The sequence below is a fragment of the Mytilus californianus genome, unplaced genomic scaffold (assembly GCF_021869535.1).
Source record: "Mytilus californianus isolate M0D057914Y unplaced genomic scaffold, xbMytCali1.0.p SCAF_44, whole genome shotgun sequence".
Taxonomy (NCBI): Eukaryota; Metazoa; Mollusca; class Bivalvia; order Mytilida; family Mytilidae; genus Mytilus; species Mytilus californianus.
In genome coordinates, this window is record NW_026262695.1 from 1,639,537 (window position 1) to 1,657,791 (window position 18,255).

An 18,255-nucleotide genomic window follows, 5' to 3' on the forward strand; every position below is an offset into this window, starting at 1 on the left:
TAATAATAAATATAGAATCACAAATCGGTGGATGAGCGGTTAAAACAACAGAATTATAATTCTATATGACCATTTGCAAAGGACCGATTTATGTGTTTTTTGTTTATTCGTAAATGTTCATGCTTGTGATGTTTAAAGTATAAAGATCTATCAAGGTACGAAAATGATTTAAAGTGTAGATAATGACCCTTTATAATAAAAGTATTTAATGCTTTTAAAATATTGCTTTTTTGTCTTTTTATGCAAAATGGCATAATAAAGATAAATGGGTACTAGCAAGGATATTAGATTGTAAATGAGGCCTAATATAAATGATGGTCAAAATATATTAGAGAGACATTCAAATTCATAAATCGAAATTAAACTGACAACGCCATGGCTAAAAAAGAAACCGACAAGCAATAGTACACAAAACACATCATAGAAAACTAAAGACTATACAACACGAACCCCACCGCACACTGGGGATGTTCTCAGGTGCCCCGGAAGGGTAAGCAAATCCTGCTGCACATGTGCACCCGTTGTGTCGCTCATGTTAGTACAAACCTGGTAACAAGTCTAATTCGTAAGTCACATTCGTGAAAAGGGGACGGGATTGTAGTTACGATACTAGAACATATCCGCTACCATCTGTGAAACGGATATTTCATAACGGTCAACCAACTCGTGATGGCGTCCGTAAAATTTACGAAGGGATCATTTCAACTTCACAATTTGTAACAACATGCCAGTGAAAGTGTTCTTACGAATTATTGTTACAAACCCGAAAATGAAAAACATACAACTGCTTATTTAGCACTGATATTGAAGCAAATGCTACTACAGTTATCGCTTTTTTCTAATGCAATTTATGTTTGTCGTTAAAAAGTAACCCAAAGTCGAGATGTAAGGTTTGGAATTCCTAGTAACAATTTTTTTTTGCAAAATAATTAATTACTGTATTGGATCTACGACCTGCTTTCTGCGATGTGTTTTTTTTTTGTATATGCTATATACTTATAGTTTAGTTCAACCGCCTCGATTGTCTCGTGGTAGTGTGTTCGACTCGAGTGAGACTATGGGTTCGAATCCCGGACAGGTCCAACCAAAGACTTTATAATTTGGTAGTGTTTGCTACTCCACTAAACCCGTGGCATTAAGGAGTAAGAGGAAAAACTGGTAGCCCAAAGTAAGAATGATGTGTCTTGGTAAGGACATATTCACTTGTGGACAGATTACCTTAGAAACTGACACGTTAAAAATCTGGCTCAGCGTATCGGTCTTGTACAAAGCAGGGTTAATATTCATATTGTATTAGCATGTTCTCGTCCTGAATATGCATATTAATTTTCCGATGAAAGTTTAACAGACATTTATCATCATCAACTAATTTGGATCAGAATACAAAACGTACCTTTTCTTACAAATTATTAGTAAAAGTGAAACAATAAGAACGAGTCCGACTCTACCAATAACGACTCAAATGATAGCACTTAGAAGAAGAAGAAGTGATCAGAATAAGTACAGGGTTTTGAATTCAATGTTTTTTTTAATTTTTTTTAATCTTTATGAACATACATGGTTTCAAAAAAACATCATTCAAGGTTTTAACTCTCATATTTTCAGTGGTATATTTGTCATAAATGGTAATGAGATAAAGGCTACGAAGCGCATAGTAGCACATTTCATTTCGTAACTTTAAAAACCCTTTATGACCAAATTCAGAGCAAGGTGCGTTAGTCTCCAAAATAAGTTTATTTCAATTGCTAGTAATACCACCGAAGGTCGGTGGTTCTCTGCGAGAGCTCTAGATTGCTTTACGAGTAAAAACTGACCATCATTATAAGAGAAGGTTGAAAGTGGCATTTAAAACCTGAGAGGAATCAAAAACAACCTTTCCATCCTAGTCTTCATATATTTATATATGTTACAGGCATTTTGTAAAATGAATGAATTTTCAGGCAATTCAGAAAATGCATAATCTTGACAGGCATTATATAGAGTGACAAAAAAACCTAGCCATTTTGTAAAATGACCGAAATTTTGAAACAAATTCTAGAAAATTTATGTTCAGTTTCAGGTCATTTGTAGAAAAAGGATTTCATTCAGATATATATTTTCAAACACACAATATCTTGCAAGGAAAATAACCAATTCAGTTAATCTTCAATAAACATTTGAGAAAGTTTTTAAAACTACAATAAACTTTTGTTGTGACACTACGTTACGTATGTACTCAACCTGTATTTTAGATAATAATTTTGTGCTCTTGTGATGATAGCAGATGGACACTACTTTCTTACAATAGAACAAAATTAACAAACAATTTTAGAAAATCTAGACTCAAAATCATGTAGAGCATTTTTTGGCTGATTATTGTTTGCTTCCTTTTAGCAGCCAATATTTCATGCATGTTAAGGACCTTGAAAATTGAAAAAATGAGACAAAATAAAGTCTGGTGGAATCGTATGCACTTTATCAAAAGCGAGACCTGTGCGTCAACAGCGCACGTGTCTCCTGCTATTCATGCATCACCTGCCATGCAAAGATATACCTCATCATGTGTTGTTTAGGTAAATGATGTAGGTCAACTTAACCATGCCAATGTTACATTGAATCTTTTAGGAACACATGAAAATGAAACGTATTTTGAGTGTGACTGTCCCTCTGGTATCTTTCGCCCCTCTTTTGCATTACCACATCTTTTTTCGAACGTCAAAAGTGTTTTATCAGAACAATTATTCACATCGTTGAATGTGTCATGGTCCGGATTTCACCAAATGTGGTTTTATTGCAGATTAAACTCAAAACGATATTCACAGTGTATTTGGAGAAATATCAGAACAAATGAATAATAGCACCTGCCATTTAATTTTTTTTTAAAAAAAACAAATAAGTGTCAAGTTTAACACTTGTGGGCATTTTGAATAATTCAGTAATATTTGTTTTTGATTATTAAGTATTTAGCATACATACATTTGTAATACCAATCTGTTGTTCAATACCTTAAATAGATCAGTTTTTGTTAACATTTCATGCTTACACATAATTTCAGGTATTTTGTAGAATGACTGAATACATTGTTCCGTATATAGAATACCTGAATCTTACGGGATTTTTAGAAAAGTCTATAAGGTTTGAGACATTTTACAAAACCTTTCCTTTCACTATTACATTGAGCATGACTAGAAAATTTCTGTCCATTCAATAAATAGGAAGGGACATAAAAGCAATACAGGCATGTAATTATGCAATTAGGTGTAATACCATCATTGATTTCCCTCTATTAGTCTTTGTTAAATTTGCACTTTTCAAAACATTGTGCAGAATTTATCTTTGTTTCAAATAAAGAAATACTTGTCTCGCGTAAAGTTGTATCTCTTTGTTACCTGTGTACAAGTTTTAGTAACCATGTTATATTCTATAGAAACACCAAATAAAAGATAATGGTGCTTTGAAACACCCAAGATATATGTTTATGACCCAGCAATTTTTTCCTGGAATGGAATGTAGGATATTTCCCTGCAACTGTCAATTTCAAGGGAATATTTTTTTCGACGTTTTTCGTATGCAACCGGATGTGACGTACTGTGATTTGGTGGTATGACAACTTGAAATTAAGTCAAAAGTGGTCTCTAAAGTATACGTCTATGTTTCACATAAATAATATAAAATATAATAAAATAACTGTTTGAACAAACATCTCCATATCTAACAAATGATAACGACAATCTTTGAAGAGTTTATTAACAGTTAAATACGTCTAAGGGCATTTAATGTGATCTCTCGGTATTAAGATATGCACTTACCAAGATAGTTGTGCTTTTTGTTCTTAAAGGGAATCGGGGTCGGATATGTAGAATCTGTAAGTGGAGAGCACGAATATTTAGAGTGAAAAAAGATAAAAGGTAAAGAATGTCATTGAAAAGTAAATCTTTATGGAGGTATACATTTTGATTACGGAATAGTGAAGTATTGAAAGTAAAATAAATAGAAAATATAATACAGACAGTAAAATTACATATCTAGGGAAATCATATGATTACAGAAAATGTTAAAGTAAAATCGGTTTGATGATAAGTTTACTTCATCCTCTTACACTCATAAGGTCAACATTTGCATATAAACGTGTTTGAATGCATTATGGTTTTATTTTAGGTCGCATAAAGGATAAAAATAGTTCAGATCAAAAGATTGTTAAAAGTTTTATTTTCACTGCTCAAGTCCTTATGGTTTTGAGATGTAGAACAGCAATATTGGCAATATTACTTTACTTCAAGATCTGTAAAATTCGTGTCGATGTCTTGCTGATTCTTGTTTCAAATTAATATACAATTTATTTTAGTTTCGAATATCCTATCATAATTAAAAAACCCATCAATACAGTCTTTATAAATGGCTACAAACTATTTGAAAATGTTTTGTTGTGTTCATTAAAATATACTGTTTTTTTTTTTTTTAAAGTAACTTATACTTATTACTTGAGTTATGGTTTCTAGTTGAATAAGGACTTAAACATGTCGGCTGTGAAGGAGCTTTAATAATATAACCACAAAAAAAAGTAATTAAATCAATTGTACTTTAAATTTCACATTTGAATAAATTAAAAAAGATATTTCAAATTATCATACTATATTGGTAATCTACAATACATCAATTACTTATGCCAGCTTTTTGATGTCTTTATAAAGTGACATTCGACTTTGAAGATTATCATGAACATTGCCATTAAAACGTTTTACAATTATACCCAACTTTATTCAATGTCTATGTTTTATGTATATAAAAAAGATATAGTGTACATATTAATACACCAGAATCATGTTATGTTGTTGGTCATTACATGACATGCAGAAAGTTGCCTTGAAGACTGTTTTTAATGTTCGCCTTGATAAAAACAACCACTAAGTATTCTTAACATAGACTGAACAGATATTAATTGACTTCAAACGAAGTACCGAATGAACTGTAGTGAATGAATCTGAAAATTGACAGAAAGACCGAAAATCTCTTAACAATTATTTGTGCAGTTCTTTCATAACATTTATAAGTGGTATTCAGATAAAAAAAAACTGTTTTAGAATATATTTTGTTTATACGTGAAGTGAATACACTTCAACGAAATGCAAACACCATCTACGTAAAACGTGTACAGGGTTATAATTTATGTCTTTAGGTCTTTAGGTAAAACTAACGGTGGATAAATCTACACGAACAATATAGCATCATGCTACGTGCCATTTAATAATATCCACAAGAAATCATATATATATATTTATCTAGTAAAAACATTATATTGCATTTGATGATTCTCTTAGCAGGAGTCAGACAAGATGAATTATTAGCAATTTTAATGCTATCAAACTCTCCTTCGAAAGACAATATTAATGACCAAACAAACCAAAATATGTTGATAGGTTTGACTGCATTCCGTACATTCTACTGTTATTTGTTTATTTAAATTACAATACACCTACTATGAGAGTTGTGTTTTCTGGTTGTAGATGGTACAGTAGTCGGATGAGAGGAGTAATCTGTTAACATAAAAATCTAATTTTAATGCACAATGATCACGATGATAAGTAATTGCATGGTACGTATTAGAAAAGGACATTTCATCTTTATTATTTGTATAGTTACTTGTGAACGGCTTTTTTTCACCTTTTTATGGATTGTTGTTCTCTGGCTCATTGTACTTCATGTCATCTTGGTATTTTTTTCACTCTTTTTCTCTTTTTTATAATATTCCTTTCTCTGTTGGAAGTTAGTATATTTTTCCTGCTTTTTTTGTATTTTATTTTTTAAAAGTTAGTTTTTATGACTAAGTGTTCCGCTCATTTCTTGTTGTTAAGTGTCACTAACGATTGTTTGAAATGTAAGTGGTAGTCTTTGTTTTATTTACCTCAGATTTCAAACATCACATTCATATATTGTAACATGTGTGTCTGTATTCATTTTAATCAATTGGTATCAATTTAGAGCATAAGACATAAACTATGAGAGTGATGTGTTCTGGTTGTAGATGGGTCAGTAGGCTAATGAGAGGGATCTGTAAATATATGACAAAATATATAAAGATATGATAACGGAATGTGAATTAAAGGAGACACATAGTGCGACTATTATAATATGAAGATTACCTAACACAAACATATCGGCCACTTTGTGTAATTTGCGATACGAGTATTCATCTCGTAAGGGATCTTACTATTAATTCGAAGTCATATATTATTTATAGAAGTTTAACAGAGGGACGAAACATACCAGAGGGACAGTCAAACTCATACATTGAAAATAAACTGACAACGCCATGGCTAAAAAATAAAAAGACAAACAGACAAATAATAGTACACAAGACACAACATAGAAAACTAAAGACTAAGCAACACGAACCCCACCCAAAACAGATGTCACTATGATTTAGTTCTTTCAAATTAACTACATTATAGATGACAACAATAAGGTTTCAATTGTAACTTGTCGCGACATACGGCATAAAACAATCATCAATATATCAATCGATTCATTTGTAGCAATAACCCCTTTCTTAGTTGAGAAATCATTAGTTAATACGTATCTGCTCATGTTTTATATAAGTAACATTGCGGTTATCGCATGTGGAGCAGGATTTACTTTCCCTTCTGGGGCACATAAAATCACATCGATCATCTTTGGGCATTGTTTTGCTAAGTCTATAGTTTTCAATGTAGTGCTTTATGAACTTGTTGATTTTTTGCCTTGACGCTGTCACTCTTTGTTTGATTTATGAGTTTCAAATGTAACAAAGGATCTCTCCTTTTATTTAGTTTTTCAGTCGGTTTCAATTTATGAATCAAGGGCTACTTTCCGTTTATATTTTATTTTTCTTTGTTGACATAGTTGTTTTTTTAAATAGTGATTAAGATTATAACACAATAATGATTGCTGTAACCCAAAAATATATATAAAATAATATGTAACCCAAACCTATTATGTCTGTTTGTTAAGCTCACACATTGATGTAAATACAATGGATTATATGCGACTGTCATACAAGTGAGAAGTTAAGCTAGCTACGGAACCAGGTTTAATCACCCTTTTTTTGGATAAGATAATGTCTGTTCAAATTCAGTAGTATGACAGTTGTTTTTCATTCATTTTAGTTATTTTAGTTTTTGATTTTGCCATTCAATAAGGGACATTCCGTCATGAATTTTCCTTGGAGTTCAGTATTTTAATTTTTTTCCTTAAATTTATTCCTGAGATCATGCCCAGTAAATATTCATTATATTCATGTTATGCCTCTTTTTTTATTTTTGCGTAGTGTTTTTTCGTCTGTGCATTCTATTTCTTTCTATCTGAATGATGTTTGTCTTTGTCTAAATAATGGTAATTGCATGCCATTTTGGTGATTGTGCTCTCTATTACCTGATGACAGTTTCGTTGAGCAAGAGTATATGTATGTTAGATTGAAATCACAGCTTGCATTGTCACATCACAATCTTCCAAAAAGGACCTACTTAGAGACAAAAAAAATAGCAACATAATGCCACCAACAATCAAAGACGGATATGTAAATGGTTGCAGTAACGTTCAGACGTGAATTAGAATATCAAATCATGGGAATATGCTTATCTGTAATTAGTACAGTCTATCGGTAACCACTTAATATTAGAGTTGTGTTTTCTGGTTGTAGATAGCATAATAGTAGGGTGTGAGGGATCTGTTAGTATAAACATATTTGTTAGTATAATTTTATCAATGTTGACTAAAAAAATTCACAATAATGAACAGTTTAGATATTAATACAGAATATAATACATATATTAGGTATGTGAAAAAGAAGATTATAAATAAACTTATCATAGCTACAAGGGTTAAAATTTTGTACACTAGTTGTGCGTTTCGTAAACAAAAGAGTCATTATTTAATTAGAATAAAAAAGGTTATAAAGTCAAATAAATTACGCAGAAATTTATAATACACCAATGCGGGTATAAGTGGATATTATGTCTAGATTTCACCAACTAGTTGTGTTTATGGAAAATAAAACAGTGATTGATCTTACTTTTTTTGCTTAAAAATATCACTTTAATGGTACGACCAGTCATTAAGTAACTTAGTATTAAAATTGTAATAAAGATGTACATGCACGTGTATAGGAATAACGATTATAACATGAACATGCATTCTTTATTACCAAAATAGTAACAATAATGTATATTTGCAGATTTATATTGATTTTCTCTTTGAACGAAGGAAAAACTATTCCCTTTTCAATGTTATTAAAATATGTCACTTTCATTATGGGTTTGTATAATCTTGTGCGAGTATTTGTACTGTTCGAAATTATTCTTTATGATGCGAACTTTCTTGTACATTGAATGATAACTATATATTGTACAGCATAATATAGCACTGTTCTATTTGTATTAATAATTATATATTTTTAATACCTATATAATATACATTTTGTTTCTGATCTTATACGTACAATGAAAACTATACTTACTTGCCGTAGACAGTGTACTATTTGGATTAGAGATATCTGTAAATGTAAACACATTTGAAGAAGAATAACAATTTTTATTGTTAAGAAATTATTAATTGTGTATTTGCGGCAAGTGAGACACACATTCTTCAACTTTTAATTCAAATACCTCTCATTAATGTGTTAGCATAGTACATTGCTTTGATATGTCGTGTTAAAATGAATAAGAAATTTATTTTTGAGGGATCCACTATAGAATATATTGTAATATAACAATTTTTAAGTATCAAAAAACAGAACAAATATATACAAAATTATCCGGTGGTATGTATTTGCAAATGTTAATTTCCAATGTTCATATTGGCGCACAGAGCAGCTTTTATAACATATATATACGTTATATTAGAAGTGTTTAAACACTCTTTTTGACTATTTATCGCAATAACAGAGATGCGTGATATAAATTCAATTCTGGTTGCAAGCATGTACTTTTTATTAGTATTGAAAACTAATATTTGACATAATTCCGATATATTTTCTCTTTTTGGCAACTTAAATATCTGATTTTATACATTTAAATCTCTCCACTAATGTATAGAAGGATTAATTTTTTTTTTCAAGTTGTTGTTTAAAATTCATTTCAAAATAAATAAAAACAACTAGCTAACATTAAAACGTATGTTGACACACATGTTAAGTGTTTGCAAAATCAGCACTGTTGCCTTTCATTCAGATTTTGTAAGCAATGTGTCAATATCTTTTACTATTTAACTACTGTGTTATTTGACTTGTTATATAATAAACACTTTCTGTACCATACAAAAGTGTCAACTCGGCAAGTACAGAATAACTCAAACAATTTGATTTTTTTGTTTCGGCCTAGTTCAGGCCCAGCCAATACAGGAGTTCTGGATGTCGCTGCATTTTATATCGAACATGCAGATAAACACCAACTTAATGTAATAAGTAAAATCACAAAAATACTGAACTCCGAGGAAAATTTTAAAAAAGGAAAGTTCCTAATCAAATGGCAAAATCAAAAGCACAACACATCAAACGAGTGGATAACAACTGTCATATTTCTGACTTGGCACAGGCATTTTCTTATGTAGAAAATGGTGGATTAAACTTGTTTTTATATCTAGCTAAACCTCTCACTTATATGACAGTCGTATAAAATTCTATTATATTGACAACGGTGTGTGAACAAAACAGACAAAATATGTATTAGGTATTAAAAATTGGGGTACAAACCGTCGTGTGGAAGACGCTTTTTCATTTATACACCATCATTACACCTAAAGGTTCACTCTATGTGATGTTTTATATTCAGTTTGTATTTAAGATAAAATGGTAGATTATCGGTAGTTTAGTGAGAGGTTTAGCTAGCTATAAAACCAGGTTTATTCCACCATTTTCTACATAAGAAAATGCCTGTAGCGCGTCAGGAAAATGGCATTTGTTATGATTTGATGGGTTCGTGTTGCTAAGTCTTTAGTTTTCTATGTTGTGTCTTGTGTACTATTATTTGTCTGTTCATCTTTTTCTTTTTTAGCCATGACGTTGTCAGTTTATTTTCAATCTATGAGTTTGACTGTCCTCTGGTATCTTTCGCCCCTCTTTTATCCATGTTGTTATGTAGGTACACACTCGGTTATGTGTCTAATTTGATGATATCTCATTCGAAGAAAAGAAAACCGGATGGTGATTTCGGCAATTAAAAAATCTCCGTCGACATCACAGAAAAAGATATAATATAGCGGCCAACCATTATAACTGGCAAACATCATGAGATTCATTTGATTGCATCCACATAGATCAACCATGGTTTGTAAATATTATACACTTACTTTGATTATATACTTACTATGATAATTTTGATTTTAGTTGTAGACGGTGGATACTTTGGATAAATAGTAACAAGATGTGACGAATCTGGATTTTTTTTTTAGATAAATACAGTTGCAAATGAAGCATAATTAAACATGGAAAAGTAGCTGTTCCAGACCTGAATCGAGTGATTCTTAACATGTCATTAAAATTATGTTCAAAATTGATCAAAATTGGTTTTGGATGCTTTTTTATGGCATTTGTATATTCTTCCACATTTTATAATTGTTCTTGAAAATAACCAGTTAAGGTTATTTCAGACAACCGTATTATAATTTCGTTTATATATAGATAATGACATTCTTGACATCTTTTGAACTTAAAAGACCAGATAATCCCTACCAGTTTCGCAGATAAAGAAAGGCAATCTTGTATCGCAGTCCATGTACATATACTGTGTTTTTGACATTTTGTCTTTTCCCATCGACCAAGATGAATTGAAGTTGTAATTTTAGCGCGTTTGTCATGACAGGGGAATTACAAGACTGTTAACAGTGTACACAACACAAACATTGAATAAATGAAAAGGCACAAAGAATAGCACTCACAACTAAAGCAAGATCAACACAAACCCCCTTTATTCAAAACCAGGTGTGATATGAGGTACCCCAGAATGGTAAATAGATCCTGCTCTACATGTGAATTACTATTAGTATTACGCCAGTATTACTTCTAATGTGAGTACAAACTTGAAGATAAGTTTAATTAGGTGCTTTCAAATTCGAGGACATAATGCCTGTATTTTAAGTGACAAAGATATGAACATATCGCTTGTCATTTATGAAACAGATATTTCACAACGGTCAATCAGTTCGTGATTAGATCTGCATAAATATTGAAGGGATGACTTTAACTTCATCCTTAGTTTAATGGTTTCATCTTTAGCAGCAAAGGAAATCAAGTTAGGAAATGGAGTCCTGGCACATAGTATCAATTGGGAGATATAAACAGGCGCTGCTATAATAATGTTGCTACATTGATATGGAAAGTTTACAATTGGGAAACTGAAATCATCTTTTTTGTCAGAAAGGTTAGTTCGCCGTCAGACCGACATAAAAAAGAGGGTATTTTATACACGAAACACTAGAACGGGAAGCTGACAAAACATGCAAAAGGAAGGTTTAGATTACCAAATTAAGACTTGGCACCATCGGTTAAAAATCAATTTGTTCTGGTGATTTTTACACACACGATCATATGCACACAATTTATATATATATATTTTTGTCGTTAATAAGACACTGTGTCTAAACTACCCCGGCAAAATACGTTTTGACTCGATGGTATCTAATATCCGGCACGGTGACGGAACATCAATAGACAGAGAAAAGGTAGTTTTCTGTTTATTTATTTGTTATTGTTATGATATCGAAGAATATTTATACATATGTGAGATGTAATATTTTCTACAACCGTTCTAGATTAACGAAGAAATAAGTAAAAATGCACGTCAAAATGAGAAATTCAGTGAACCTTGTCTCGAATTTGTTTATTTTCTCCTTAAATTGTTCACATGGTACGGAAAAAAAGGTACGGACAGAAAGATATTGACATGGAGATTGCAAAACTAGTCACTTTGAGCACCCCAATACCTGTATTTCTGCGTATGGAACGAAAGAAATGGTTCATGTCAAAATGGAAGCATCCGATTTTGTCAATGCGTACAACCAGGTTTTGTCCTAGATTTTACAAGGCAGAACCCGGTTTTGTCAAAGAAAAAAAAAGCATAATCGCGTAACAAAATTGAACTTCAGCAATTAAAAGGAGTTTGGTGGCTGGTTGGAAACTGATTTCTTACAGAGGACAACTTATTATTTTCTTGAATCTATAAACACTTGAATTCCTACTTTATTGGAACAAAAATAATTATTATTTTGCTTTACATTTAAAAAAAATACTCTTAACTGCGAAATAGATAGAAATAAAGGTTGAACCGCAAATTGAGGTTTAAGCTCTCTATACGTTTTTTCTTATCTGAATTATGTAAATTTTAGTGTTTAAACTTAAAACTAGGGTTTATGGTCTTATAATTTGAAGGACGCACATTTGATATGTGATTTTCTTGCACAACAGGATGGTAATCTTTATAAGTAATCCAATCAACCTAGGGGTGTTATATTTCCTATGATCGTTTAAAATAAATCTTTTTCAGGCTAAATGTTCATTATATGGCATGATAATCAGACAAATGTATATATGCTTGCAGAATCGCCATAGAAAATGATTAGTGATTACAATAAACATGCATTAAAAATCAAATCTATCTATCCCTAATTGTAACTATAATACTAAGTATAAATTAGTATAATAGTCTCAGTCCATCGAGAAAATGCATTAATGATTATTTTATTTATAGTTGTATTAATAAACGGTTCTGTTATCTCTCCATTGTGTTACGATTATCGTTCATTGACGTTGATCAATATTTTATTGACAATATATAGGGACCCAATCAGGTTTTTTGAAAGTGGGCGTAATTCAAACAGCTTACATACCACAAAGCGTAGCAAAGCGAACAATGTTTTGGACGAATTATGCTAAAAAAAATCGTAAAAAAAAGTTTTGATATTTTTGGGCCATCAAAGGTGGGGATGGCCGCGTGTGACGTATACGCCGCCTGGATTCGCCACAAATGTTATATAACTAAATCGTATACCAACTTAAAATTTTATAAGAAATAAGAAAGCAGGGACACCCGCGAAATTGGATGTATGTGAGTACGATTATCATGTTTATTCAAAACTTTCACATTGATATTTTGGAATTGTCAGAATGCGAGACTAAGGGATGCAAATTCGTTGCGGCTTGAACTATTTGTATGAAGCTTCATATGTCAGAAGTTAGAAGGCACGACTGCAACATACCTCGCACACAGATTCTTTATGTAACGATGTTTCTATTTGTCATATGTCCATTGCCCTTGACTTCATTTTCATGGTTCAGCGATTTCCTAACAAAATGAATAGCTGATAATGGTTAACATTTCGTGTTCAAGTCTGTATCTCTTATACCATAAGTAATAGGTCAACTATATTTGCTCGTATGGCGCACATGACTATTTGAGTGACCTTGAACTTATTTTCTTGATTAATTGGTAAAGGTTAAGTTGTTTTTTTTTTTTTTTTTTTGGTTGGTTTTCATGATTGTTATGTGTTCATGTCCGTCTGGCAGGTTTCATCAGACCTTGACTGTTTTATGGTTCCATGAACAATGTTAATTTTATGAGATACTTTACGATCATTCCAGCAGTCGCAACATGTCAGTGCGTACAGTCAATCTTGTATAAATAATACGTAGTATTTTGTTTTGTTAAAAAAAATGCAATTGAAGTTGTTTTGCCATGTCTGATTAGTTTATCTCGTTCGTGTAAGCCTTAATTATGAATTGTTAGAACTTTTTTTTAATTCAAGAACGGTGCAATCTTGTTTGGAATTCTTGGTTGGTTTTAGATCACCTGACCCCAAGGGAAAAGTGAGCTTTTTTCATCACTTGGCCCCTTCGTCCGTCGTCTTCCGTTAATTTTTTAAATAATCTTCTCCTCTGAAATTACTGGGCTACAATACATTTAACAAACCTTATCCACAATCTTATGTCGGTTTTAAAAGGTCTAACGAACTTATGTTTAACTATTTCATTATTGGGGTCTCTAGTTTAAAAAGATTTTGATGACCCCGCTTGTCAACAAAGAGGGCCGACATGGCTTAAAATAGAACATAGGGGGATGCAAGTTTTGTCTATTATTTGAAAACAGCTATAGATAAAGAAAATTTAACAGGGGCAGATATGTTCATTATGTTGAGGTTAAACATGTTTTTTGAGATCTCAACCCTCCCCCTAAACCTCTAGCCAATGTAGAATAAACAAACGTACAACAGTACGCACAGTAAAACTCAGTTCAAGAGAAGTCCGAGTCCGATGTCAGAATAGGAAACAAAAGAAAATAAACAAAATGACAATAATACATAAATAACAACAGACTACTAGCAGTTACTGACATGCCAGCTCCAGACCTCAATTAAACTGATTGAAAGATTATGTCTTCTACATATGAATATCAGGCACAATCCCTCCTGTTAGGGGTTTAGTATTATACCATCATAAAATATATGAGAAGAACATAACCTTTGTCATGCCAACAACTGGTTTTAGAATAAATATGTTTAATTCCGATGCAAAGACCCTATAAGTGAATCAATATTAAAGCCAAAATATGCCATCTTTAATGACCTGACAACAGTATCGTAACTATATCCCTTCTTAATAAGTCTGTTTAAAGGTTTTGTTAGCTTTTGAGGTGAATACTGACATTTTTGTGCTTTGTTAAGAATATTACCATAAAAGATTGGATGTGAAATACCCGAACATATAAGAAATCTGCATGTTGAGTTATATTTACGAACGATGTCCTTATACCGATGATAAAATTTAGTAAATGTTTTGACTAGTTTATGATATCGAAAACCCTGGTGTAATAATTTTTCAGTAATACATAAATTTCTCTCGCTAAAATCTAATACGTTGTTACATACACGAGCGAATCGTACAAGTTGAGATATATAAACACCATAAGATGGTGACAAGGGAACGTCACCATCTAAAAATGAATAATCAACGATAGGAAATGAAAAATCATCTCTTTTATCACAAATTTTTGTATTAAGCTTCCCGTTTATGATATAGATATCAAGATCGAGGAAAGGACAGTGGTCATTGTTAGTATTAGCTTTATTTAAAGTAAGTTCAACAGGATAAATTTCTTTAGTATACATACTGAAGTCGTCATTATTGAGAGCTAATATATCATCCAAATATCTAAATGTATTGTTAAATGTTTGTATCAGATGTTGTTTTGATGGGTCTTTGCTGATTTTAGTCATAAATTGTAACTCATAACAATACAAAAACAGGTCCGCAATAAGTGGTGCACAGTTAGTCCGCATTGGAATTCCGATAACTTGACGATATACGGAATCTCCAAAGCGAACAAAAATGTTATCAAGTAAACATTCAAGGGCAGATATAGTATCAAAGCATGTCCAATTGACATAGTTCTTTTGTTCGTTGCTACTAAAAAATGACCTAAAAGAGTTTGAACATATGTATTTGCATTCCGACTTTTAAACTGCCCATTTAATTAGGTGTGTGATTTTTTTCTTAATGAGAATATGAGGCAAAGTGGTATATAGCGTAGAAAAATCAAAACTTTGAACAGAATCAAAATCACCAATATATGCATGCAATTTATCAAGTACTTCCAACGAGTTTTTGACACTCCAAAAGAAGTTAATTCCACTATTTTCAAAGGCCTTATTTGAACAATTTATTATCAGGTTTTTGATTGTACCAAGTGTACTAGTAAGTAGAATAGACAATTTAGTAGTGGAACAATGACTTGAAGACGAAATAAATCTAAATTTGTAAGGTGATTTGTATAGCTTCGGAAGCCAGTACATAGTTGGGGCTTTCATTGTATTTGGTTCTGCTTGTAAAGAAGTAGCTAATAGTTTATGTTTGTTACAGATATCGTTTTCTGAAAATGACGTCAGTTGGAATGTTGGTGAATTCGTGATTTCCTTTTGCAGAACCTCAATGTAAAATTTACGTCAAACTATAATGATATTATTAGCAGCTTTATCAGCCGGGACAAAAACAAATTTCTTGGCTAGTTCATTTAGTTTATGTTTAATACGAGAAATAGGATTTTTATGGTTGTTGTTAAGAGTAAAATGTTCTTTAAAATGTTGTATACGTATATCAACTATCTTCATTACTGAATTAAAAAAGAGTCCAAAGATTTTTTGTCAGCTTTTTCCCGTTTTATCCATTTCAAACAGTAAGCACGAAGTGAGTCGTGGATGATATTACGACACTCATTCCAATTAATAATTGACGGGGGACGATATTTAGGTCCTTTACTGAGGAATGATTTTAACTCTCGGTCGCGAACGATGTTAAGGTCTCCTGTTATAACATGGGAAATGGGGCCATAAGTCTATTCGAAATTACTACAATTACATGACGTAGGTGTATTTTCACTGATATTTACATCTTTTCAGACATGGCTATAATTAAACACAAATTCTCGGGTAGATTTCTTGTAAATATAACAAATAAGAGGGAGTTCAGTATTATCAAAATATCCAGAATTTGTTCTTTAACAGAATGGTCGTTAAAAATACCGGCAATATTTACAACATCAAAACCTTTATTGACATACTTTATTTTAATAAAATGTTTTTTATGATCTTCAGGGCGATCAATTTTGGGAAACAGTTTAGAATAACAATATGCCATTATAATTTGAACCATTTCATACTTAGGACTGCAATATGAAATTGTGTTGCAATCCTCTAAAATTTTATTTAATTTATTTATAGGTAAAGAACAGAGCTTGGTTAATAGATAATGTCTGCCGTTGTTTTTTGAAATAGAAATTAGGTCCGAAATATTTGTATGGTTGGTCCGAAAGTTTCTTTGATTGCGATTTTTTCTACGCCCATGAGAACGGTTTTTACGAACAGTTTTAGAAACTATATCCAAAATGTTAACAGAATCGGTTCTTGATATATTACCAATTCCCATGATATTATCATTAAGACCGAGAGGGTAGACTGTCCGTAATTTTTTAATCCAATTTAATTCAAATATTTTCAGTGATCGTACAAACTTTGAATGAGATTCACCAGGCTGCTTATTTACTACTTTTAAAGGTTGAACTGTTAAATATTTAATAGGATGATTGTGCTTTTTAAGATGTTTATAAATGATACTTTTGTATTTATTGGGTTTTTTAAAACGATACAGGTGTTCTTGCGTGCGTTTAGATAAATATCGTCCAGTTTCACCTACGTACTGAATACCGCACCCCGGTTTGTTTCATGTGAGTAAATAAATAATACTGTTTGTTTTTCAAGTTATATCAGTATAAATTTAAAGAAAATGTGCGACCATTAAACGTAGACCTTACCGTATTGTTGGTGGAAAGACGGGGACATGTAAGTCATGAATGACAAATTTCTCCTTTTTTCCATTTCTGTCTATTATCTTGAAATATATAAAATATATATAGCAAAAATGATCAGCAAGACAATATATACGAATAAGTCGACTTGGTCGATATCCTTGTAAGAATTGTTGACCTTTAATTACGATGTTTACCATTGCTTTGCGTTTTTGGCAATTATCTTACAAAAATCTTCTCTTTAACAATTTAATTAAAATTGGCTACATGCTTTATTGAGGTACCTGGTTTGAAAACCCACATGATCAGCCAGTTGTAAATTTATTTTTTGTTTCAGGGTACCAGTGTTAACATTGCTTTTCATAAAATAAACAAAACCGGGTTCTATACATAGACAAAACCGGGTCATTGTGTAGTAAACAACACTGACAAAACCGGGTGCTTCTATTTTGCCATGACCTATTTCTTTCGTTCCATACGCAGAATTAAAGGGATTGAGGTGCTCAAAGTGACTAGTTTTGCAGCAATCTTCATGTTATCTTTCTTTCCGTACCTTTCTTTCCGTACCTTTCTTTCAGTACCATGTGAACATTTTAAGGGGAAATTAAACAAATTCGAGGCAAGGTTCACTGAATTCGTCATTTTGACGTGCATGTTTACTTCTTTCTCAGTTAATCTAGAACGGTTGTAGAAAATATGTTCTCTAATTCTTCGTCAATTTATCCCTTTCTGCACCCATTGTATAAAAAAAATTTAATCAACGTGTGGTTCGTTTGATCTCAGTTCTTCATTGGTTGAAATCCGATTATGACGTCGAATTTTCTTGCTTTCCTCTGAATTTCCTATTGTGACGGCATGAAAAAAGGCGACCATGCCTGATGACGTCACATAGAAAGAACACATCTTTTTGCAGATCATTCAAAAAGAAGGAATAAGTTTGCCTGCATATTGTCTG